At 37.0% G+C, this 27,415-nt stretch overlaps 1 protein-coding gene and 1 pseudogene across 1 annotated transcript in view; one reads left to right on the top strand and one right to left on the bottom strand.

Moving 5' to 3' along the window:
• Positions 1–27,415, bottom strand: part of DACH2 (dachshund family transcription factor 2) — a 688,870-nt gene that overhangs the window by 23,794 nt on the left and 637,661 nt on the right. The window lies entirely within an intron of this gene.
• On the top strand, positions 10,233–10,861 carry LOC129475948 (COP9 signalosome complex subunit 8-like; annotated as a pseudogene).

Here is a 27,415-nt window from a genome sequence, read left to right as displayed (position 1 = left end):
TAATCAAGGACATGAGCGATCTCTTCACTTATTAAAGCAAAGTGGAAACCACTTTTATTAAGCCTGTTTGTTAAACCCGCCATACTTTGTAATAGCACTTGGGCATCTACTTAGAAAATAAGCTCTTCATTTTAATTTATTTCGTACAGCCCAGACGAATAGATATAAAAGTTGACAAGAACTTTCGTAGGAAAAAAAGATAAATATATAGTGAATACTCATAATAGAAAAATCACCCAGAAAATTAAGTCCAGGCTGCTAGAGGCTCTCTACATGACTCTAGTGCTTATTTTCCCATTTTTCATGGAGTGTCTCTCCTCTGGGCTTTAAGGATTGTGATACAGGAATATAAAGTTAACACAGTTGACCAACCCAGCAGTAGAAAAATGTAGCTACCTACCAGGTCATCAGTTTTATTCGTTATCAAGTAAATTATACTTTATTATTTTATTTGAGAACTTTTCCCTAAATACAATTGTCCCAAGTGACTCTTTTTTTTTTTTGGCAATGTCATTATTATTACATTCAGGACAAGCGAGACACCTGCTTCCCTCTAACAAACTAAGGAACAATTACAACAATAAAATGACCAACTGCTGTGTAATGTGACTTGCGTGAATATAAGGAAGTGTACATAGCTTCAATGACTCCTCAAGTATTGCCATCATCAAATGTGGAAAAGAAAAGCTTGATCCCCAAATTGTTGTATTTCTTTAAGGAGATGAAATAAAAATAATACAGATAAATGAAAACAGAAAGCTAGTAGCAAAGGAATGAAGATGTACCAGCCTGAGAAAGTGACACAGATACCCTAAAACCAATTATGCTCATTTGCTGTGGATCCTTAGATTAGCAATTTCACATAACAGGCTCCTTTATAAATCATGCATTGGAATTCAATCGTCTTTCAGACAAAATATTATTCCAATAACAAATATTCTGTCCAGTAAAAGGTTTGGAAGAAGTGTGATACCCAGTTCTTGTTGTTAAGGAGTGGATACATTATTTAGGAAAACAGTGGACACTTAAGCTTGAATCATGTTCATGTGGCATAGATTGTTATTTGCCTCTAGGAGTTCAAAGAAGAGATCACTGTACTTTGGAACGAACCCTTAATAATCTATTCACTCTCTAGCTGAAAGGCATTCCCACTGTCCTTAGACTAAAACCCCACAGAACTTCCACGTGATATTAGGTGTTCTAACAAGAAAAGCTTCCTTGCTCAAATTAGTGTTGAGAAAACTGGCCTAAACAATATTTAACACTTCTTCTTAAGGCTAGGATTGCTAGATACATTACAGGGTGCTCTGTGGAATTTGAATTTCAGATAAACAGCAAATCATTGTTTAATATAATTATGTCCAAAATATTCCATGGGACATATTTAGACTAAAAATAGAATCTGAAACTCATATTTCACAGGGCACAGTTTTCCTTTATTTTTAACTTGCTAAATCTTTTAAAGCAGAACATCTCAGGCTCCATTTCACAAATCACCGCTAAAGAACTTACTCTTGTAACTAAATACCAACTGTGTCCCAAAATCCTATGGAATTTTTTTTTAATAAATAAAATGCTAATGCTAAATATTAACATATGTTATATGTCAAGATAGGAAGCAGAGAGCATAATGAAGAGCAAAATGCACTGGAGCCCGATTGCTTGGGTTTGAATCCCTGCTCTATGATTTGTAGGACCCTGGGAAAGTTGCTTAACCTTTCTATGCCTCAGTTTCTTTATCTACAAAGTTAGGATAATACTAACACCTACCTCTTAGGGCTATTATAAATATTAATGAACTACTATTAGCAAAATTGATAGAATAATTTCTGACCCAAAGTAAATACAATATAAGTGTTTATTAAATAAATTAAATGGTAGTTGAAAATTTACAGAAGTGGAAGAGGAGTATATAGTCATATATTTGACAACCTAAGCATCTACTAACACCTCATGAAACACAATGTTTGGAAATATCCTTCTCTAGGTAAAAACTGGATGAGCCCAGCTTCACCTTAAATTAGCCCACTTTTGCTTTCCAAGTCACTGAAGACCTGAAGACACAGGTCAGTGGTTTTTAACCAGGAGCAATTTTGTTGCCCAGAGGACATATGACAATAGCTGGAGAAATGTTTGATTGTCAAGACTACGTACTGCTGACATCTAGTGGTAGAGGCCAGTGATGCTGCAAAACGCCCACAAATCATAGGAAAGCCCTTCACGCCTGACCACCGCTGGATTCCCAACAAAGAATTATCTGGCCAAATGTCAATACTGGTTGGGAAGCACTGTTCTTTCCTATTTTTCATATAGGAAAATCTCAATGAAAGGACAGTTAACTAGATTTCCCCTTCTACAGGTTGAGGATCCCTTATTGGAAAATCTAAAATCTGAAATGCTTCAAAATTCAAAACTTTTTGAGCTCAGACATTAAGCCACAAGTGGAGTAATCCACACCTGACATAATGTGACAGATCACAGTCAAAATACAATAAAAACTTTGTTTCATGCACAAAGTTATTAAAAACATTTTATAAAACTACCTTCAGGCTAAGTTTATAAGGTGTATATGAAAAGTAAATTAAGTTCATGTTTAGACCTGAGTCCCATCCCCAACATATTTAATTATGTATATGCAAATACTGCAAAATCTGAAAAACCCAAAATTAAAAATGATACGGTTCGGATCTGTGCCACTACACAAATCTCATGTCAAAAATCCTCAGTGTTGGAGATAGGCCTGGTGTGAGGTGATTGGATCGTGGGAGTGGAGTTCTCAAGATAGTGAGTGAGTGACGTCTCATGAGATCTGGTTATTTAAAAGTGTATGACACCTCCCCATCTATCTCTTCCTCCTGCTCTGGTCATATAAGACATGCTTGCTTCCCCTTTGCCTTCTACCATGATTGAAAGTTCCCTGAGGCCTCCCCAGAAGCCAAGCAGGTGCCAGCATCATGATTCCTGTACAGCCTGTGAAACTGTGAGCCAATTAAACCTGTTTTCTTTATAAGTTACCCAGTCTCAAGTATTTCTTTATAGCAGTGCAAGAACAGACTAATACAGAAAATTGGTACCAGAAGTGGGGTATTGCTATAAAGATACCTAAAAACATGGAAACAGCTTTGGAATTGGATAACAGGAAGAGATTGGAGGAATATAGAAGGTCAGAAGAAGACAGGAAGATGAGGGAAGGTTTGGAACTTCCTAGAGACTTTTTAAATTGTTGTGACTAAAATGCTTATAGTTATATGGACAATGAAGCCCAGACTGAGGTGGTCTCAGACGGAAATGAGAAACTTACTGGAAACTGGAGGAAAGGTCACTTTTGCTATGCTTTAGCAAAGAGCCTTGCTGCATTGTGTGCCTGCTCTAGGGATCTGTGGAACTTTGAACTTGAGAGTGATGATTTAGGGTATTTGCCAGAAGAAATTTCTAAGAAGCAAAGTGTTCAAGATGTAGCCTGGCTGCTTAAAACAGTGTATGCTTTTATGTGTGAGCAAACAAATGACCTGATACTGGAACTTATGTTTAAAAGGGGAGCAGGGCATAAAAGTTTGGAAAATTTGCAGCCTGGTCATGTGTAGGAAAAAAAAAAAAAGCCCATTTTCTGGTGAGGAATTCAAGTGGGCTGAAGAAATTTGCATAAGTAAAGAGGAGCTAAATGTTAATAGCCAAGACAATAGCGAAAATGCCTCAAAGGCATTTCAGGGACCTTCCTGGCAGCCCCTTCCATCACAGGCCTTGAGGCCTAGGAAGGAAAACATGATTTTGTGGGCCAGGCCCAGGGCCACACAGCCCTGTGTAGCCTCAGAACACTGCTCCCTGCATCCCAGGCACTCCATCTTCAGCCATTGCTAAAAGGGACCCAGGTACAGCTTGAACTGATACTTCAGAGGAACAAGCCATAAGCCTTGGCTGCTTTCATGTGGTGTTAAGCCTGCAGGAGCACAGAGTGCAAGAGCTGAGGCTTGGGAGCCTGTGCCTAAATTTTAGAGAATGTGTGGAAAAGCCTGGTTCCCCAGGCAGAAGCCAGCGGCAGGGGTGGAGCCCTCATGGAGAACCTCTACGAGTGCAGAGCAGAAGCAAAATATGGAGTTGGAGCTCCCACACAGAGTCCCGATTGGGGCACTGCCTAGTAGTGGAGCTGTGACAAGGGGCCACCGTCCTCCAGAACCCAGAATTATGGATCCACCAACAGCCTGCACTATGAACCTGGAAAAGCCACAGGCAATCAACACTAGCCCTTGAGAGCAACCGTGGAGGTTGAACCCTGCAAAGCCACAGGGGCAGATCTGCCCAAGGCCTTGGGAGCCTATTGTACCAGTATGCCCTGGATGTGAGACATGAAGTCAAAGGATACTCTTTTGGAGCTTTAAGATTTAATGCCTGCGCTGCTAGGTTTCAGACTTGCATGGGGCCTGTAGCCCATTTCTTCTGGACATTTTCTCCCTTTCAGAATGGGAGTATTTACCCAATGACTATACCCTCATTGTTTTTTGGAAGTAACTAACTTATTTTTGTTTTACAGGGTCATAGGCAGAAGGGACTAGCCTTGTCTCAGATAAGACTTTGGACTGCAGACTTTTGAGTTAATGATGGAATTAGTTAAGACTTTGGGGTACTGTTGGGAAGGCATGATTGTATTTTGAAATGTGAGAAAGGCATGTGATTTGGGAGGTGTCAGGGCAGAATGATATGGTTTGGATCTGTGTCCTTACCTATATTTCATGTCAAATTGTCATCCCCAGTGTTGGAAATGCAGCCTGGTGGGAGGTGATTGGGTCACTGGGGGAAAATTCTCATGAATGGTCTAGCACCATCTCCTGGTGCGGTTCTCATGATAGTGAGTGAGTCAGTTCTCATGAGATGTGGTTATTTAAACATGTGTGCCAAGACAGGCTTGCTTCTCCTTTGCCTTCTGCCATGATTGAAAGTTTCCTGAGGCCACTTCAGAAGCTGAGCAGATGCCAGTATCATATTTCCTGTACAGCCTGAAGAACCATTATCCAATTAAACCTCTTTGCTTTATAAATTACTCAGTTTCTGGTGTTTTGTTATAGCAATGCAAGAATGAGCCAATAATAGAAACATGTCTGGTCTGAAGCATTCCAGATAAGGAATATTCAAACTGTAGAGAATGTAATAAGCTTGATAAGAAAAAAAGTCAAATAAAAATTTAGAACTAACAAAATGCTTTACAAGGTGTGTTTTAGAGTGTTTATGCATTTCATTTGAGATTGCCACCTGTATGATTTGCTCAAATGGTATCTTCTTTGTGAAACCTATACTGACCATCCTATTTAACACTGCAACCTGCACCCCTATTTCTACCCCATTGAGATGATTTATTTTGTTCTGTAAAATTAAGCACCATTTAATATACAATATAATGTAATTATTTATTATTTTATTAAATATTTTATTCCAGTACAATTGAATCTTTTTGAGGGCAGTGAGTTTTGTCCGATTTTTATTTGCTCACTGTTGTCTCCTCAGTATCTAGAATAGACACCATCATGTGTCTATCTATAACCTATGTAATGATATTTGATATGTCGACTGGTAACCTTAAAGCCCTGTAAGATTTCGAATCATCAGATTGATTCCACTATTTCTTTTTTATTCAAAAATACAAGATTGTACATGAATATATAATTTATGTATTTATTTATTTACAAATATGTGGTAGAATGAAGGAAGAAAGGGGATGGAGGTAAAGAGTTTCTGGTCAACTCTTAGTCTCTCCAATAAAATAAACGATTACTATAATCTACAAATATTATGACAAATTGAAACTTTACAATTTCAAAAAATAGCTTGTATAGTTGTCACAGAATGTCTAGTGTAAATTTATTGAACTTGTCTACATAGCATAGTCCTCTGAGCAAAATAATTTTAAAGCATAAACCTTTCTCTCCCACACACATAGTTTCCCATCATCTCTGAGATGATCTATTATTATATCAGAGATAAAGAAGACCTGACTGATTTTTTGGAGTAACTCTATATTTTATAGAGCCTAGAAATACAAAACTGCTGAGGTTCCAGAAACAGACTAGAATTTGATCTAAAATCTGCAAAGAAAAACAAGAACTTCTGATATAAACAAATAAAAAGCACCAAAGACATGTACAAGTCCCTTCTCCAGAAAACCAGCCTGGCTACCTCTGTGTAAAAGGCTGCACAAAAAATAACATTCTATGAGTGCCAAGTAACATTATAACAGTTTGCATCATAAATTGGCAAACAAGAGGCAGGATTGGGAATGGGGTAAGGTAGAAAGAAAGCTGCTGTTTTGAAGAGATGTGTTTGGGATAGATGGAGGAGGACGGCACCCATTTCCCTAAATTAGATGACCCTTCCAGGTGATAATCTTTTGTCACTCCGGCTCATTTGTAAAATGGCTTTGTGCCTTCCCTCTGAAATCTGAGTATGCCAGGCATCGTGGTCCCTCAGTGGCAGCTTTCAACCTGACGTGTCGAGTCAGCCATGTTGCCCATATTCCCCAGGATTCTAATATAGGTTTGCTTTTAGTCTTACTGGGGGCTCAGGCATCTGGCTGGCTGAAGAGGCTGCAAAGCAGATTTCTCATTTTGCTTCTCTGCCAGGAGACATCCAGTCATTTTTTCTTTTTTTTTCAACCAAGAAAGAAACTTCTCTTCTTAATCTGGCACAGATCAGAAAGGGAAATTTACTGTTCTGACCTGGCAATTCAGGTGCCAAATTTAAAAATCACTGCTTTCATATTTGGTTAGTTAACTTATCTGACTGAGTAGAAAGAGTCAGTGGAAGGAAGAAGGGAGCAAGTTATTCATCCAGCACTTTAGATCATAGTTCTCAAACTTTATCATGCATAAGAATGCACTGAAAGTCTTTTAAATACACATTCCTTGCTTCCAGAGTTTCTTACTCAGTAGGTATAGAGTAGAGCCTGGCAATTTGAATTTCTAACAAGTGCCCAATTGATGCTAAAGTTGCTGGTGTGGGAATCACAGTTCAAAAAACCACTGGGCTCTATAAAGGTTAATTTTTGCTACATTTACAAGATTTTAATATTGCGTCTTATCACAATATATATTTTAACTAGTTATTTTTCACATTTCAAAAAATCGTTTCAAAAATGATACCTAATTTTAAGGATGTATCGCCAAAGCTTCAAGAAATTGAATAAAATTAAAGACATATATCAACCAGTTGGTTTTATAGATATAGAGGTTGTGAAAATCAATTTACACTGCAGAAAAACATGCGTAATGGGCCAATTTGTAACATAGATTCAGGAAACAAAATAGTAAAAAACATGAGCCTATACAAATAAAAGGAAAATATTTTTCCAAGAATGAATTCTATGGATTATAAATTTACTTGTATCCAAGAAAGGTATAAAGAAGATATTTTAGAGGATTAAGATTAAAAATTAAAGATAATTCAAAATCAGAATGACACTATCACAGAAAACTTGGGAAAACAGTCTGTATAACAAAGAATTCACAGTTTGTCACCTCCTGTAAACTCTTTCATGAGGAACATGCCCTTAATTACACAGATTTGACATTTTTATCAATATGCTCACTAATAACTGTGCAATTATACCTGTTTGTAATCTATGCATATTCACATTTTCATGTTACCACAGTACTAATGATAGACAGTTCTGTTTTCATTAGCCATCTCCTTCTCTTGTTCATGCACATGCACGTATGTGCACATACCCACAATCACTGAGAATATATACTGATATTTCAGTCATAGCTAAAATATGGAGGCAATGGGCTTGGTACAGTGGCATGAATCCCTAGTTCCAGCTATTCAGGATGCTGATGTAGAAGGATCACTGGACCCCAGGAGTTTGAGGCTGCAACGCACTATGATCATGCCTACGAATAGCCACTGCACTCCAGCTTGGGCAATGTAGTGGGACTCCACCTCTTAAAAAAATGTTAAAAAAAATTGAGGCACTGAGCCATCACGTATTTTATACAAAAAATTAAGGGTCTTCCTAACAGACGAGTTTGATACCATAATTGCAATACTGTTACAAACCTAGCTAACTCAAAATGACCCTAATTGTTTATTTTAGAAAGCTGAATTTTATTAAAAATATATAATTAACAAGGCAAAGCACTGCAATTTTCACATTTTTTTTTCTTGTCCTGTGTAATACAGACATTAAGATAAAAACTGTTGCGGCCAGGCACAGTGGCTCATGCCTGTAATCCCAGCACTTTGGGAGGCTGAGGTGGGCAGATCACTTGAGGTCAGGAGTTCAAGACCAGCCCGGCCAACATGGTGAAACCCCATTTCTAGTAAAAATACAAAAATTAGCCAGGCACAGTGGCAGGTGCCTGTAATCCCAGCTACTCAGGAGGCTGAGGCAGGAGAATCGCTTGAGCCCAGAAAGCGAAGTTTGCAGTGTGCTGATATCACACCACAGCACTCCAGGATGGGAAGGAGAGTGAGACTCCATCTCAGAAAACAAACAAACAAACAAAAAAAGCTGTTGCTTCTCGCCTGAAAATTTCTTAAGTTTTATCAAAGAAGTTCGTATCTATTAGTAATGCTTAATTTAACAACCTTTACCAAAAGCACAATCCTAGTTTTAGATGCTGTCTGTTGCTATGAAAATTCATACCATCTTATGGACACTCTTTTTCTGATAAAAATAATAATAAAATAATTCATAATATATATCCAAAGAGGCAAGGATGTGTAAATGCCAGCACCAGAACACATGAATGTGCCATTTTGTTTTGTGTTTTAATGCTGCCTCTTCCCCATCTTCATTTCTAGTTTGTGGGGACTGATTCAACTTTACTTTCTTCTATTTCAATATTCTCACCTTACTTAATGACTTTTATCAGAAACACTTTTGAGTTCTTAGTTGTGCATTGCATTGTGGCATAAATCAAAGTGGTATAAATTGAAGAGTGTGGTGGTGATTTTCTCTAATAACTATTAGATGAAGAGGAATATTTTCAAAAAAATTTTCAATTAATTAGAAATCTTTCAAAAATGTATCATGCAGTTGAATGTAAATGATTATACAAAGGTTAATCATCTGATACATCCTTTTCTGATTTTAACTTATTTCCTATGAGTCTGCCTTCTTCTTATAGCATGATAAACATTACTGAATGTCTCTGTGCGTGGGGATGTTACGCAATGACCCTATTTGTAGAATATAAAGATCTACCTCAGAGTGTTTGTGGGAAGTTTAAAGGAAAAAACTCAAATGCAAAACACTTAGCATGGTACTGAGCATATAGTTGGCCCTCAAAAAGATGAGCTACAGGCCGGGCGCGGTGGCTCACGCTTGTAATCCCAGCACTTTGGGAGGCCGAGGCGGGCAGATCACGAGGTCACGAGATCGAGAGCATGGTGAAACCCCGTCTCTACTAAAAATACAAAAAATTAGCCGGGCGTGGTGGCGGGCGCCTGTAGTCCCAGCTACTCGGAGAGGCTGAGGCAGGAGAATGGCGTGAACCCGGGAGGCGGAGCTTGCAGTGAGCCGAGATTGCGCCACTGCACTCCAGCCTGGGCGACAGAGCGAGACTCCGTCTCAAAAAAAAAAAAAAAAAAAAAAAAAAAAAAAAAATGAGCTACATCTGAAGCTATGCTAGCCTTCTAGATCTGGAATGTTCAAGAAAAAGAAGTGCACTGAATATGCACTGATTCCAGGATTTACCCAATAAATTCTTTTAAAAAATTTACTCTGGTAAACTGAGTGAAGAATTTACTTAATGTGTCAAGAATTAATAAAGGTATTATAGCATTGTATTTTGTCTTCCTAATAACCAGACAAAAGAATAAACTTGTAATTCTGTAAGTGAACTCTCTCAGATTAGCTCTAAGGTAGTTTGAGCCTGAAGTCTTCAAACTACCTGAGTAGTCTGAATCGACGACCCACCCTGCTTCAGCTCTCCCTCCATGGGCAGCACCCACTGTCTAACCAGTCTGAATGAGATGAGCCAGGTACCTCAGTTGGAAATGCAGAAATCACAGGCCTTCTGCATTGATCTCCCTTGGAGCAGCAGGCAGGAGCTGTTCCTATTCGGCCATCTTGCCAGCCACCGAGTCGCATTTTCTCCTCAAATTTAATTTAAGTTGTATATTTATTCCCATGGAGACTTGCAAGTTTAAGGTAAGTGTACTTTCTACTAAGAATATAGGAAAAGGGAGACAGTTTGGGGTCTGGCTGTTGGGAAGGGGTGGCCGCAAGACAGGCTGGGAAGATGCCAGTGGCAATGATGAAGGAAAGTGCCTTCAGTTTCAAAAAGTTGTTGGATCAGTGCGAGAACCAAGGGTTCCAGGCCCTTGGAGAAACCGCTGCACCCCCAGTGTATGGTCAGCTTCTAGCTTTTTATTTGCTCCATAACGACGTGAATAATCCAAGATATCTTTGGGAAAGAATACCACCTGCTATAAAATCTGCAAATTCTGAACTTGGGAGAATTTGCTCAGTAGGAAAAAAATTCTGGCATAGAGATTTCTTTGGGATGTATACAACCCTCAATGCTTACCAGTAGCCTAAGACGTTCCAGTCAATTATGGAAGCACTTAGAGATACAACAAGGAGATGAGCCTTTGCCCTGCCCTCTCAAGCGTATATCTCAATAGTAGCTGATGATTTTGAAGCCTTTGTTGGATGTCCTGTAGAAGAGGCTGTGAAAGGTATATTAAAACAAGAATGGCAAGCTGACCCAACCATAAGAATGGTTATGTCCAGAAAGCCAATTGCAAGGGCCCTGGATGTTTCTTTTAACAAGTTTATTCCCTTGCCAGAGCCAATTCCAATTCACCCATCCCCAGTGAATAGCAGTTATCCAGACTGACAGGTTATGTGGCTTTCCTTGATAACTGATTTATCATCCTGAGTTTAAGATCCACCTTCAGAATTCTGTATATTGACAAATATAGAAATGTAAAGTTTTTATTTTCAATTTGTTGCATAGATGAAGCACCTCAGCATTTCTTACTATGTGATAAAATATACATATAAAGTACAATGTTTTATGTACTTTTTGTTCTTAAACATTATGCTGAATAGTTGTTGAAACAGTTCTCATTTTGTAATATTTAACAGTCTGGATGGAGCCTCTCATTACTACAGCAGTTTGTTTTTTAGTGACTTGTGAAATAAGATTTCCTGTTTCTTGTAGAACAGTGGTTGTCAACTGTCTTTTCTCTGTGCAGATGCCCCAGCACATACCACACTCTCATCTGTACCATTGTTGGATAGTGGTAATGATTCATTTAGAGTTTGAGGGCAATATCTGTATTGCTAGGTATTATGATTCACCCTCTTTGGAGACTATACTCTCTTTTCTCCCCAGCTTCTGAGATCCACTAATGTAAAATGCAGAAATATGTCTGAGGAACAAATAAACCATTTTTATACTAAACCAGTTTGTTAACTTTAGATGTTTTCCAATACTATGAGTATATCTGTTGCTGGCAGTGGAGGGCTTGCCATGAAAATGTGACTTATTTAAGACGTTCATGAGAAGTATTACGTTGTATTATCTCCTTTTATAAGATGGGAAAAGTTAAGTGTGGAACGCATTATATGGAGAAAGAAGCAATTAAGATATGTGATACACTTTGTACAACTATCCAATGGCCTACTGATGGCTTGTATTTATCCTTTGGGTCAAGTTCTGCCCTTTGCAGAAATACTAAACAAGTCTTTCATTCTCTGTGTGACACCCTTCTGAATATTTGAAGTTGCTGTTTTTTATCTACAGGTTAAAACAGCCCTTAGTTCATTTATTCTGCTTTTGTTCAATAAATATTTAAATGAAAAAAAGAAAATATGAAAAATCTATCTTAATTTTTCCTGGCAAATTCGACCTTATTTTATTAATGCTAAAATTCCTTTACTTACTATTGTTACAAATATTTACAGATCCATATGGAATGGCAAATGTTGAAGCAAAGACACTACAGACATGTTTCACTTTTGCTAATAGCCCTAGTACTTGAGAATTTTTTTCTCATTTTTCTATCATAAGTGCTTTAGTTTGAAAAGAATCTTAAGTGTTTACTGAATATAAAACTATGTCTATGCTGAGGCTGGGTTTATGCAGACAGTAAGAGTGTGATGCTTTTATTAGCCTGCAAATATAAATATATATTATATATATACTTATGTATGAAAATAAATATTTATTAAACATCCTTAACATCTGTCAAAGCTTGAAATGTAAAGAGAAACATAGTCAGTTCTCAACTTCCAGTGACATTTTAGTCACTATGATTTTCTCTTCTTTTCTTTCCCAATTGGATTCTATCCTTATACACACAGTAGTTGCTCCTTATCTGTGATTTCATTTTCCAAAGATTTCTGTTACTCCTAGTAAATGGCAATCAGACAACAGGGGAGTACAGTACAATAAAATGTTTTGAGAGAAAGAGAGACCACATTCACACAACGTTTACACAGTATATTGGTATAGTTGTTCTATGTTTCCATCAGTTATTGTTGTCAATTTATTACTATGCCTTATTTCTAAATTAAACTTTAACACAGGTATGTATGTATAGAAAAAAAAAAAAAAAATATGTATGGGGTTCAGTACTCTTCACTGTTGCAGGCATCTACCAGACGTCTTGGAACATATCCCCTGCAAATAAGGTGTGACTATTGTACTCACAGCCAATGATACTTCTTTAGGAGAAAAACTATTTTTAAGATTTACTTCACATGAAGCCCTACAAAACTCAATGATTAGCATTAAATGCAGATGTTTAACATTTTCTGTTTTTATGAATGTGTGAATATTATGAACTCAATAACCAGAGAAATCCTGCAACATGAAGAAAGGAAAATAAAGAGAAAATTAATATGTAAGATCTTTCAATACTAATATCTTGTAATCAGACTTAAACAAGGCATCCAAAATTTCTGCCCTAAATTCCAATTCTATGAAATTGGTATATTTTTATGAGTCACTTATTTGGATAAAGTGCTTTAAAAGTCAACATTATAACATTTGAGTCCCATGAAGTTATTTTCAATTTAGTATTGAGAGGTGAAGCCAGCTGGACTTCCTGGGTCTAGTGGGGACTTGGAGAACTTTTCTGTCTAGCTAAAGGGTTGTAAACACATCAACCAGTGCTCCGTGTCTAGCTAAAGGTTTGTAAATGCACCAATCAGCACTCTGTAAAAACGCACCAATCAGCGCTCTGTGTCTAGCTAAAGATTTGTAAACGCACCAATCAGCACTCTGTAAAAATGCACCAATCAGCACTCTGTGTCTAGCTAAAGGTTTGTAAACGTACCAATCAGCACTCTGTAAAAACAGACCAATCAGCAATCTGTAAAATGGACCAATCGACACTCTGTAAAATGGGCCCATCAGCAGGATGTGGGCAGGGCCAAATAAGGGAATAAAAGCTGGCCACCAGAGCCAGCAGCGGCAACTCGCTCAGGTCCCCTTCCATGCTGTGGATGCTTTGTTCTTTGCTCTTCACAATAAATCTTGCTGCTGCTCACTCTTTGGGTCTGCACTACCTTTATGAGCTCTAACACATATTGAAAAGGTCTGTGGCTTCACTCCTGAAGTCAGCGAGGCCATGAACCCACCAGGAGGAACAAACAACTCCAGACGCACCACCTTTAAGAGCTGTAACACTCCCTGCAAAGGTCTGCGGCTTCACTCCTGAAGTCAGCGAGACCATGAACCCACCAGAAGGAAGAAACTCCGGACACATCTGAACATCTGAAGGAACAAACTCCGGACACACCATCTTTAAGAACCGTAACATTCACTGCGATGGTCCGCGGCTTCATTCTTGAAGTCAGCGAGACCAAGAACCCACTGGAAGGAATAAATTCCAGACACAGTATCATATGTTAACCATTTCTGCATTTGTCCTGAATCTGCCTTCATGTTTGCTTTGGATAACCTTAAGGAACATGCGGCCGGGCGCGGTGGCTAACGCTGTAATCCCAGCACTTTGGGAGGCCAAGCCAGGTGGATCATGAGGTCAGGAGATTGACACCATCCTGGCTAACATGGTGAAACCCCGTCTCTACTAAAAATACAAAAAATTAGCCAGGCATGGTGGCACGTGCCTGTAGTCCCAGTTACTCGGGAGGCTGAGGCAGAAGAATGGCATGAACCCAGGAGATGGAACTTGCAGTGAGCGGAGATAGCACCACTGCACTCCAGCCTGGGTGACAGAGCGAAGATTCTGTCTCAAAAAAAAAAAAAAAAAAAAAAAAAAAGAACATACTTCCATCACCTGATCACCTGAATAGCTATATCTACTCACTTCACTTAGAGATTTTAACTTTCTTAATTCTGTTTGATCACTAGGGAAGATCACTTTGCTCACTGCCTCTGTCCATTGTCACCTCTGCTCCATTATTCATTTCCCATTAGGCATTTTTCCAGTGTGAATGGCTAAATACTGTATTTTTAACATGGCATTGAAATTACTTCCTCTTCTTGGCTGATGACAAGATATTTGATCTTATCTCCAGTTAAAATACCTATATTAACAGATGGTGAAGTGCACCATCGTCAGCCTATGATTCTCAACCACCATCAATATCCCAATTTCTCAGGAGAATTTACTAATAATCCATGTAACCATCTATCCTTACCTACCACTGTCTCTGACAGTTGGCATATTTTAAAAGATTATGAGGGTGAAAAGCAATACAATATGCTATTCAAGTTTGAACACTGATGTGTATTGCTTTATTGCCACTGCTACAAGTTTCCAGAAGATACTTTCTCATCTGGATACTTACGACATGTGTTGTCTTCCCCCATTTGCCTAGAAAATTGACTCACTGGTTAGCAAAATTCTATTATTGATACCTTGTAGCTCTTTAAACATTGTCAACCCAAATCTTTGAAGCATATAGGGGTTGCATTTTCAGGTCCCAGGTAATTATTTCTTATTTGCTTTTCAATGGAATAATAGATGTTGTAAAGGAAAACTTTACCATTATGCTTTTCCGTGCTTAGACTTCGCAAATGTTATATCCCACATCGGCACTGAGGCCAAAAACTGTAGCACAATAGTGGTAGTATCTCCACAGATATAAAATATTCCTAGTAAAATTAAGATGTAAAATAAGAACAATTACTTAGGTCTCCTATAATAAAAAAATGGTCTTAAAACTGTATTACTCATAATAATACTGACATTCCCATTAGTACTGTGGCATACGCTTTCAAAGCTGTATACCCTGTTCAAATGGCATGGTGTCTTTTTGCAATACTGTTTGTGTCCAAGCAGATACAAGGTTTATAGAGAATGCATCTAGGGAACCATAAAACTGGTGGTAAACATATTTCTCCATGGTATTTTAGTACTTGGAAAAATTCAATCACAGGGAAATGTTTTGTTGTAAATATCTTAAAAGACTTATACAGGTAATGGCTTGCCGTAGCACCTGTTTAAATAATTTTAAGAGTGAGAATACGTCTTCTTATATACCAAAGCTCACATTCTTTAAATTTCTTTGATTTTTACATGTCTTGCTTTTGAAATTTAAAAAAGATTTAAGTACAATGCACTTTGTGTGCTAGTATGACAATGAATAATCAGGCTTCCAACTTGCAATGTTACCATGTTTTCCAAAATGAATCCAGGAAATACATTTTCACTTCAGCATAGGTTTTACTCTTTCTGTACAAGGTATCATTTGATGACTATAATTTGGCAAATAAAAATGACATGTTACATGCTCAACGTGATTTACGTGTTTGTGTAAGTTTTGAATGAGCCAGAGTAGAAAAAAAAAAAGCCCTCAAAGTAGAGAAAATTAGAGTTTAAATTAGAAGTAAAAACAGTTTAATGATAAATTCAGAATTTTTGGAATTGAAATTTGGAAATATTTGTTTTTGCTTTCATGATCTTTCTTGCTATTACACTTTGCCTTCTAGTCAGTCCTCAGAAATTTTATTTATGTTTGTGAATGGGAACCATGTGTGATGTGTGTGTATTCTCTCCCTACCCTTCAAGATAGAGTAAAATGGCACTTCCCACATCCTTCCTTTATCCCAAAGAGTGTATTCTCTTATATGTATCTCAATAATCAATTTTATTAACTAGTACCTTTCTTCAAAATGTACTAGCAAACAACCCACAGAATAAAGACACACTACACATATTGAATGGGAGAAAATATTTGAAAACCATTCATCCCACAAGGGTCTAATGTTCAGAATATACAAGGAACTCAAACAACTCAATAGCAAAAAAACCCCAAAAAGCCAAAAACCTAATAATCTCATTATAAAGTGGGCAAAGGACCTGAATAGGCATGTCTCAAAAGAAGACATACAAATGGCCAACGGGTAGATGAAAAAGGCTCAACATCACTAATTATCAGGAAAATGCAAATTAAATCCACAATGAGATGTCATCTTAGAATGGCTATTGTTAAAAAGAAAAAAAAATAACAGATGCTGGAGAAGATGTGGAGAAAAGGGAACTGATACAACGTTGGTAGGAATGTAAATTAGTACAGTCACTATGAAAAACAGAATGGAGATTTCTTGAAAAACTAAAAGTAGAACTACCATATGATCCAAGAATCCTACTACTGGATATTTTTCTAAAAGAAAAGAAATCAATATATCAAAGGAATATCAGAACTCTCACGGTTTTGTAGTATTATTCACAATAGCAAAGATATAGAACAAACCTAAGTGTCCATCAAGGGATGAATGGATAAAGAAAATGTGAAATATATACACAATAGAATACTACTTGGCCATAAAATAGAATTGAATCCTGTCATTTGCAGCAACATAGATGGAACAGGAGGTCCTTATGTTAAGTGAAATAAGCTAGGTACTGAAAGACAAATATTACATGCTATCACCCATACGTGGGAGCTAAAAAACATCTCATGGTGATAGAGAGTAGAATGATAGTTATCAGAGGCTGGGAAAGGTATGTGAGTTGGGGGAAGGAGATGAAGAGGTTAGTTAATGGGTACAATCATACAATTAAATAGAAGGAATAAGTTCTAATGTTTAATAGCAGGATAGGATGACTATAGTTAACAACAATATATTATATATTTCAAAATAGCTAGAAGAGAGCACTTGAAATGTTCCCAACACATAGAAATGGCAAATGCCCGAGTTGATGAATACCCTATACACTGACAAGATCATTTCACATTCTATGCTTGTGACAAAATACCACATATCTTGCATAAAATATACAAATGTTATATATCAATAAATTTTACTGGCAGTTTCCAATTGTTTTGCAAAAAGAATAAAGTTATAATAAGGAAATATAAAACCTCCACCTGTTATCTAGCTGCCTCTTTTTAAAATTATGTAACATGCCTGCCAAAATATTGAAGCCTAAACACGAATCATTCCTCTCTGCCTCTTAAAGGTGTCCACACTTTTGAAGAAAGCAAAGATACAGCATAAAAACCTTTCACTTTGAAATCCTATGCAGTGTAAATTTTCTGACCACACATATAGAATCTCATACTATCTACTAAAATACGTTCTTCAAATGTTATTTATATGCTTTATCAGTAATTAAATAATCTGTAAAACAAACCCCCATGACACAAGTTTATCTATGTAACAAACCTTTACTTATACCCCTGAACTTAATATAAAATTAAAAAACTTCACATGTTAACATCTTAAATCTCTAGTTAGACTTAAATTATTTGAGAGTGGGGACTATGACCTACTTATTCTTTTTCCTCCGCAGAGGCTATCATTTTGCTTTATACACAGTAGACATTCAATAAATATCTGTTTTCTAAATTACATATGACAGAAAGTCATATGAACATTTGAAATAAGCTAGAGCTTCCTAGAGAGCACATATTAAGGCTTAGAACACAAAAGCCTAAAGGTAAATAGATTCCTAGACTGAATTCCTAGAAACTTCTCATGATCCTTAATTTAAGGAAAGAGCACTCAACAGGTTAACATTAGTTCTGTTGAATGTGGTTGAAGTGGGATTGTTCAATATTGTAAACATGTCTAGTGGTCAGAAAGCCAGTAATTAGAAGAGGATTTGACGTATTGATTCACTGCTTATCAAATGCATATTCCCTAAATTCAAAATGAATGGGTTTCTGTAAGTGGAAAAGAAGTGTTGTATGATTCTTCTAGCATTACTGGAGATCATTTCTTTAAGTAGTGTTCTATGCTTAGTGTGAACTAGGTTCTTACTCTCTGAGAGTTAATTACCCAATTGTTTTATGTCCTTAATAACAACATACTACAGCTGACCCTTGAACAATATGGGTTTGAACTGTGCAGGTCCACTTACAGAAATTTTCTTCCACCACTGCCACCCCTGAGACAACAAGACTAACCAGTCCTCTTCCTCCTTCTCAGCCTACTCAACATGGAGACAGTAAGGTTGAAGACCTTTATGATTATATACTTCCATTTAATAAATAGAAATCATATCCTCTGTTCCTTATAATTTGCTTAATAACATTTTCTTTTTTCTAGCTTGCTGTATTGTAAGAATACAGTATATAATACATGTAACATACAATATGTGTTAATTTACATTATCAATAAAGTTTCCAGTCAACAGCAGGCTATTAGTAGTTTTAAGTTTTTGGAGAGTCAAAAGTTGTACATGTAGCCAGGCATGGTGGCTCATGTCTGTAATCCAAGCACTTTGGGAGGCTGAGGCAGGAGGATCGCTTTTGGCTATGAGTTCTAGACCAGGCTGGGTAACACAGCAAGACCCTGTCTCTACATTTTTTAAATTATCCAGCCATAGTGGTACACATCAGTAGTCCCAGCTACTTGGGAGGCTAAGGTGATTGCATCACTGTACTCCAGCCTGGGCAACACAGCAAGACACTGTTGCTTAAAACAAACAAACAAACAAACAAACAAACAAAGAGTTATATGTGAATTTTTGACTGGAGGAAGGTGGTGGTTGCTGCCCCAACTTCTGCATTGTTCAAGAGTCAATGGTATTTACAATGTAAAGTGGATTTATTCTATTTAAGTTATAATATTTAGAAAAACAGAATTTTAAATTTGTGGATTCTAATCTCTTGTGTACTTGTTCTTTATTACATACAACAAATATAATACTGAATGCTGTACTTTCAAAAAAGACTAGCCATAGCTGTATACAACTTGAGCTGTGTCTATGCACACAACTATATTGACCCTTATTGTTGAATCATTTGGGTGTAAAACATTTAGTAAATTCAAACAAAAAGAAACCAAATCAATTATCTTGCAAAGTTGACATCTTTTCAGATTGAATTGATTGTCCAATTCAATTTTAATGACAAATCTCTGTGTGTGTGCACACATGTGTATGATAGTCAAGTGCATATAAAACGGAAAGCTACTCTCTCCATTTCTACCAAGAAACACAGTACACATGTGAAATATTTTTCTAGGCAAAATAAAATAATTTCCATAGTACTGACGTATTATCCAAAATTGAATTACAACCGAGAAATTCAATTATTCATTGTAATTTTCCTTTGGTTAATTCCATTCCTCCACCTTTGTCAAAATGTACATCATTTGGGAAATAGGTGACATCTACTTCTATTGCCTTGACAAAAAGGTAGTTTTATGAATCCTTTTGGCATCATATTTTATATGCAAAAATGTTACCTCTATGCTGTAGCATCTCCATACACAGAAAATGCATTTACACACAAATGTGTAGTATTTAATTTCCATTTTATCTTCTTATCTCCCTTCAGTGTTATGCACATGGCCACATCTTATACTTTGCTCAAATTCATTTATTAGAATCTAGATAGAGCTATATCCGGTTATCTAGGGCTTAAAAGATGTCAGACTCCTTTTCACATCTTTTGAATAAACACCATGATTTAGAACATTTTCACTGAAAATAATTAAAAGACAGGGATATGTTTTATAAATTGTATAGAGCATTTGAAATAGACTCCATCTATTGTTTTTGGAATTTTTTAAAAAATTATTGATACTAGATGCAACCTTTTGGGTTTTAATGGTTTCAAGAGGTTGTTGCAACCTAAAAGTTAGGGTAGATGTATTTGTGTTAGCCATGCAAACTAAACACTATCCAAATATTCAATCATCCTTTAAAGATCTAACCTAAGATTGAATACCTGATGCTGGAAAGCCACACAAAAATTCCATCAGAGACAAGGGTGATTCCCTTCTTTCACAAGGAAGATAAAATTACCTCACGGGAGCTGCTATCCTTTTCCATTACTGAAACCACAAAGAAGCCTCTACAATTTAACCATTTGTAATAAATCACAACTTTGTTCTTATTTCATGAATCAGTAATCATAGTTACACAATTTTTACATTCATAGTAAAATGGTCTAGAGTAATATAAATTGAGAATAAAGGTTTGTCTGAGGGGGAAAAATCCTCTTAAAATGTAGATATATGGATTTTAAAAATACCTCTTGAAATTCTCAAAAAGTGGAAAGCTAACGGTATAAGTAAGGACATATCAGGAGAAAGTGTACTTAGATGTACCTTAGGAGTAGAGCCAGCCTATTTAAAAGAAACTAAATAACTTCTAAATATTCTTAGAGCCCCATTCAACTTTAAATTTAAGTTGGTATTTTATCAAGGAGGTTAAAAAAAAAGAGAAACTTAAAGTGAGTTTCCAGTGACTTAAATGTGTCTTCTATGTAATGTGAATATAAATAAGGTTTCGTTTCCTGGCTGATAGTTTCTGAGCAGTTGTTTTCCTCTCTATTCTGCAATTCAGCCATTGGTATGAGAAAAATCTCTGTTCAGTAACAATAAGGGAAAGGAGAAATCCTCATTAGACTGAAGTGTGGGTATTATCACTCAAAATAAAAGAAATCATCGTGGAGAAGAAAAAGTGGGAAAGTGGTATGATTACAAATAATGTTTTGCATATCATTGCAGACCAGTGATTGTGAAAAGACATGCAACATGTAGAAGAAAATTCAATTGCATACACTGGGGTCTCAAATTAGAGTAGGTAGTTAGGTGGAAATGAATAGGCAAGAGACCCCCCACCCCACCAGGAATGTCAGGCAACCATAAGGTGGTGGTCAGGTGGTTGTTAAACTGTCTTGCCAAAATAATAATTGGTTGCAGCTAGCACCAGGGAAAGTCAGTCTCCCAATAGATAGAAAACACCTGAAGCCGGTGATCAGCAGCTTCCCAATGAGATCTCAGGAGCTGGGCGAGTAAGCTTAAGCATGCACACTAAGAGGCAAGCAAAATGGCAGAGTTTAACTGGTATATGATCTTCCTATAGGAATACTCGACTGATAAGGAAAAAAACATCTCAAGTGAGCATGCTCACAACTTCAGTAAACTGCGCATGCGGCCCCTCCCAAGTACTAGCAGGCCACCACCTATGCAGACAGCCCACCTCAAGGGAACAATAAGACACAGATCCTGGAAGCATGCCAACATATAAAACCCCAAGTCAATAGGTCAAGTAGTGCACTCGAATCTCTCAGGTTGCCCGCTTGGCCCTCTTCCAAGTGCACTTTACTTCCTTTCACTCCTGCTCTAACACTTTTTAATAAATTTTCACTTCTTCTCTAACACTTGCTTTGATATCTCCTCTCTCTGCCTTATGCTCCTCAGTACAATTATTTCTTTGGAGGAGGAAAGAATTGAGGTTGCTCAGAAACATATGGATTTTCTGCAGCTAACAAAATAACAAGTTGCATTACAGTGTTGTGCTTTGGAGTAAAAAACCCTATTTATTTACGTTTCACATTCTGGCCAGTGCATCTACATTTATTTCACACTGTAAAATAAATGCTGACTCATTTTTTTTTTTTTTTTTTTTTTTTTTGAGACTGAGTTTCACTCTTGTTGCCCAGGCTGGAGTGCAATGGCATGATCTCGGCTCACTGCAACCTCTGCCTCCCAGGTTCAAGAGACTCTTTTGCCTCAGCCTTCTGAGTAGCTAGGATTATAGGTGCACGCCACCATGCCTGGCTAATTTTCCTGTATTTTTTAGTAGAGACAGGGTTCCACCATGTTAGCCAGGCTGGTCTCAATCTCCTCAGGTGATCCACCCGCCTTGGCCTCCCAAAGTGCTGGAATTACAGGCCTGAGCCACCACCCCTGGATGTGCTGTTTCATTTTCCAGCCCTGAGAGAGTAAACTGGATCTTTTAATTTTCGCTCAAAAGTGTCAGCACAAAATTATTATTTTCCATTTAAAACTCTAGAAACATGCTTCTATGTTGACACTAAAATTTGGTGCTATTTTTTTAAAGATTTATTTTTCAACCCCTCATTAAAGGCAATTGTATTAGTCCGTTTTCATGCTACTGATAAAGACATACCCAAGAGTGGGCAATTTACCAAAGAAAGAGGTTTAATGGACTTAAAGTTCCAAATGACTGGGGAGGCCTCACAGTCATGACAGAAGGCAAGGCAAGCCACATCTTACATGGATGGCCGGAGGCAAACAGAGAGCTTGTGCAGGGAGACTCCCCCTTATAAAACCATCAGATCTCATGAGACTTATTCTCTATCATGAGAAAGGCACTAGAAAGACCTGCCCTGATGGCACAATTACCTCCCACCGGGTCACTCCCACAATACATGGGAATTCAAGATGAGATCTGGGTGGGGACGCAGCCAAACCATATCAGCAATGATGACGAACAAAATTATTTTTGGAGGAAAATATTTTTTACTGCAGTAATCTTAAATTTGTTCATGGCTCTTGTTCATTAAATTATAAATATTTTCCCAATCCAGCAGCCAAAATATCATGCTGGAATTGGCACATAAAATCTTAACAGAAAAATGTTATGCAGAATTGTTTATAAGCACTTTGTAAACAATTAAACCAGCACTACTGTGAATGTTTGAGATGCTACCATTTTCTTTATCTTTTATGACAAAATCAGTAAGAATTTTCATCAGACCAATTTGGACATGCTGTTTCTATCCACTTTCTTATTCATCATTTAGAGTAATAGTTTGGCTGTCTGCTTATTGTGATGACAACCATGACACAAAGGCATACGGCTCGTGGCTTGGTATCTGCAGGTTGCAGGTATCAACTGTGATCTAATCATTAACAAGCACTGATAATCTAATGGGCAGCAGGTTGCTCTTTAGGTCGTAAGTGCATGTGCATCTCCACTCTACTACTTAATATTGCAAGAATTTCTGGTACTGCTCTCAGTGCTCCAGTTTGAAGGGAGAGGAAATAGTGCCAAGATGCACATTTTGTTTATTTCAATTCTGTCACCCCACTGCAAAATGGTTATCTATCTGACTGTCTTCCACTCTGCCTTCTGTCTCCAACCTTTCTTCAGAGTATATATAGTGGTGGTGGTGTTAGGGGGTCACTATGTTCTATATTTAGTATTATGGAAGAAAGGAGCAGTATTGCAATTTCTTGTCTTCATGGCTTCTCATGTATAACGTTATAGATTCCTGTATATTCCTATAGAGAGTTTCTTCTTGTGATACGATTGTCGAATTCTGGGATAGGAATCATCAAATCTTGTTTCTGGCCATGTTTTAGAGCTAGTTATCTTAGGTTGTCTTTTTGTTGAAACTTATGAGAAGAATATTCTTTGAACTGTAATTTAGGGGGGAAGCAAAAATGAAACATACATGGCATATATGTAGCATATAGGAAGAAATGCCTTTAGAATTCTCCATTTTTCAGACTTCATCTCCACAATTCTACCTATGGTTTTGTTGACTTGACGAATTATGCTCCTAAGATTTTCACATATTAAAAATGATTTTTCTTGACCATATGCTGCCCGACTACCACACCACTCCTCTTCTTACATTTTGTAGCAAAACTCCCAGAAAGAGTTGCCTATACTTACTTGACTTTCTTGTGAACTTACTTCAATTAAGCTTTTGTCCCATCTGTCCAAAGATCCTATTCTTATAAAGGTGGCCAATTATTCATATTTATAAGTCCAAAGGTCAATTGTCAGCCCCAATCTTACTTGATTTCTCAATAGCTTCTGACACACTTGATCATACCCTCCTTAAAATATTTCCTTCATTTGAATTACAGGGCATCATTTTCTCTTAGTTTTCTTCCTACATCATTTACTCCTCCTTCACAGTTTCGTTCAGAAGTTCCTCTTCATCTGTCAAGCCTACATTGGAATGTTTGAGGGCTAAATCCTTGGGCTTCTTTTCTTTTTTAATCACTCCTTTGGTGATTCTGTCCAATTTCATGACTTTAAACACAATCTATAGGCTTATTATTCCCAAATTTATACCTCCAGCCTATACCTCTCTCCTAGATTTCAGACTGTATATTTCACTGCTTACTCAACATCTTCAGTGGATGTCTTATAAGTACCTCAAAATTTACATGATCATCTCCCCTACCTAAATTCTCCTTCTAGAGACCTTTATTTCTTTATTTTTGAAAACCTTTTATTTTAGGTTCAGGGGTACATGTGCAGGTTTGGTATACAGGTAAATTGCATGTCATGGGGGTTTGGAGTGCAGATTATTTCACCCCCCAGTAGATAAGCATAGTACCATATATGTAGTTTTTTGATCGTCTCTCTCCTCCCACCCTCCACCCTCTAGCAGGCACTGGTGTCTGCTGTTCCCTTCTTTGTGTCCTTGTGTACTCAATGTTTAGCTCCAACTTATTAGTGAGAACGTGTGATATTTGGTTTTATGTTCCCGCATTAGTTTGCTTAGGATAATGGCCTCCAGCTCCATCCATGTTGCTACAAAGAATATGATCTCATTACTTTTGTGGCTGTGAAGTATTCTCTGCTATATATTTACTACATATTCTTTATCCAGTCTAGCACTGATGAGAATTTCTGTCGATTCCATGTCTTTGCTATTGTGAAAGTGCTGCAAGGAACATATGCACTCATGTGTCTTTATGATAGACTGATTTATAGTCCTTTGGGCATATACCCAATAATGAGATTGTTGGGTTGAATGGTAATTCTGTTTTAAGTTCTTTGAGAAATCACCAAACTGCTTTCCACAGTGGCTGAACTAGTTTAAACTCCCACCAGCAGTGTATAAGTGTTCCTTTGTCTCTGCAGCTTCGCCAGCATCTGTTATTTTTGATTTTTTATTAATAGTCATTTTGACTGGTGTGAGATGGTGTCTCATTGTGATTTTGACTTGCATTTCTCCAATAATTGATGGCGTTGAGCATTTTTTTCATATGTATGTTGTCTGTGGGTATGCCTCCTTTTGAAAGATGTCTGTTCAGATCCTTTGCCTACTTTTTATTGGGGATGTTTGTTTTTGGTTTCTTAATCTGTTTACATTCCTTATAGATTCTAGATATTAAACTTTTGTCAGATCCATACTTTGCAAATATTTTCTCCCATTATGTAGGTTGTCTGTTTACTTTGTGGATTGTTTCCTTTTTAGTTTTTTTTTTTTTAACTTTTATCTTTTGTCCGTACATTGTAAGTGTATATATTTGTGGGGTACATGGGATGATTTAATAAAAGTATGTAATGTGAAATAAGCACATCGTGGAGAATGAGGCATCCATCCCCTCAAGCACTTCCCCTTCGAGTTACAAACCAGTTACTCTCTTTAGGTTACTTTAAAATTTACAATTAAGTTATTATTGACTATAGTCAACCTGTTGTGCTATCAGATAGTAGGTCTTATTCATTCTTTCTATCTACACTTTGTACCCACTAACCATCACCAACTCCCTCCCCTGACCCTCCCACTACCCTTATCACCCTCTGGTAATCTTCTTTCTATTCTGTATGTCTATGAGTTCAATTGTTTTGATCTTTAGATCCCCAAAATAATTGAGAACATGATATGTTTGACTTTCTGTGACTGGCTCATTTCACTTAAGGTAATGATCTCCAATTCGATCCATGTTGTTGGAAAGTTTTTTGTTCTGTGTCTGACTTATTTCACTTAAAATGATAAATTCCAGTTCCATCCATGCTGTTGCAAATGACAAGATCTCATTCCTTATTATAGCTGAATAGTACTCCATTGTGTATATGCACCACATTTTCTTTATCCATTCTTCTGTTGATGGATACTTAGGTTACATACAAATCTTAGCTACTGTAAACAGTGCTGCAAAAAACGTAGGAGTGCAGCTATCTCTTCGATTTACTGGATTCATTTCTTTTGGGTATATACCCAGCAGTAGGACTGCTGGATCGTATGGTAACTCAATTTAGATTTTGAGGAATCTCCAAATTGTTCTCCATAGTGTTTGTACTAATTTACATTCCCACCAACAGTTTATGAGGGGTCCCTTTTCTTCACAACCTTGCGAGCATTTGTTATTGCCTATCTTTTGGATATAAGCCATTTTAATTGTGGTGAGAAGATATCTCATTGTAGTTTTGATTTGCATTTCTCTGATGATCAATGATGTTGAGAACTTTTTCATAAGTCTGTTTGCTATTTGTGTGTCTTCTTTTGAGAAATGTCTATTCAAATCTTTTGCCCTTTCTTTGATCTGATTATGAGATTTTTTTCCTATACAGTTGTTTCAGTTTATTATATATTCTGGTTATTAATCCCTTGTCAGATGGGTAGTTTGCAAATATTTTCTCCCATTCTGTGGGATGTCGCTTCACTTTTTTGATTGTATCCTTTGTCATGCAGCAGTTTTTTAACTTGATATAATCCCACTTGTCCATTTTTTTTCCTTCGATTGCCTGTGGTTGTGGGGTATTGCTCAAGAAATTTTTGCCAAGAACAATGTCCTGGAGATTTTCTCCGAAGCTCCCCTGTAGTAGTTTCATAGTTTGAGGTCTTAGATTTCTCTGTCTTTCAGTCCATTTTGATCTGATTTTTGTGTATGGTGAGAGACATTGGTCTGATATTTAATTCTTCTGCATATGGATATTCAGTTTTCCCAACACCATTTATTGAAAAGAATGTCTTTTACCCAGTGTATGCTGTTGGTAACTTTGTCAAAAATAAGTGGGCTGTAGGTGTGTGGATTTGTTTCCGGGTTTTCTATTTAGTTCCATTGGTCTATGTGTCTATTTTTATGCCAGTACCATTCTGTTTTGGACACTATAGCTCTGTGGTATTATTGAATGTCAGGCAATGTGATTCCACCAGTTCTGTTCTTTTTGCTTAGGATAGCTTTGGCCATTCTGGGTCTTTTGTGTTTCCATATAAATTTGAGGATTGTGTTTTCTAATTCTGTGAAGAATGTCATTGGTATTTTAATACAGATTGCACTGAATTTATAGATTGCTTTGGGTAGTATGGACATTTTAACAATATTAATTCTTTCAATCTGTGAACATAGAACATTTTCCCACTTTTTAGTGTCCTCTTAAATTTTCTTCATCAGCATTTGATACTTTTCATTATATAAATCTTTCATTTTTATGTTTAATTGCTAGGCATTGAATTTTATGTGTCACTATTGTGATATTGATAATGAGATATCTTTTTTGATTTCTTTTTCACATTGTTCATTGTTAGCCTATAGAA

Source organism: Symphalangus syndactylus, chromosome X, assembly GCF_028878055.3.
Source record: "Symphalangus syndactylus isolate Jambi chromosome X, NHGRI_mSymSyn1-v2.1_pri, whole genome shotgun sequence".
In the NCBI taxonomy this organism is placed as follows: domain Eukaryota; kingdom Metazoa; phylum Chordata; class Mammalia; order Primates; family Hylobatidae; genus Symphalangus; species Symphalangus syndactylus.
Note: the sequence above shows the minus strand (reverse complement) of the source record. Positions and strands in the feature narration are given on the sequence as shown.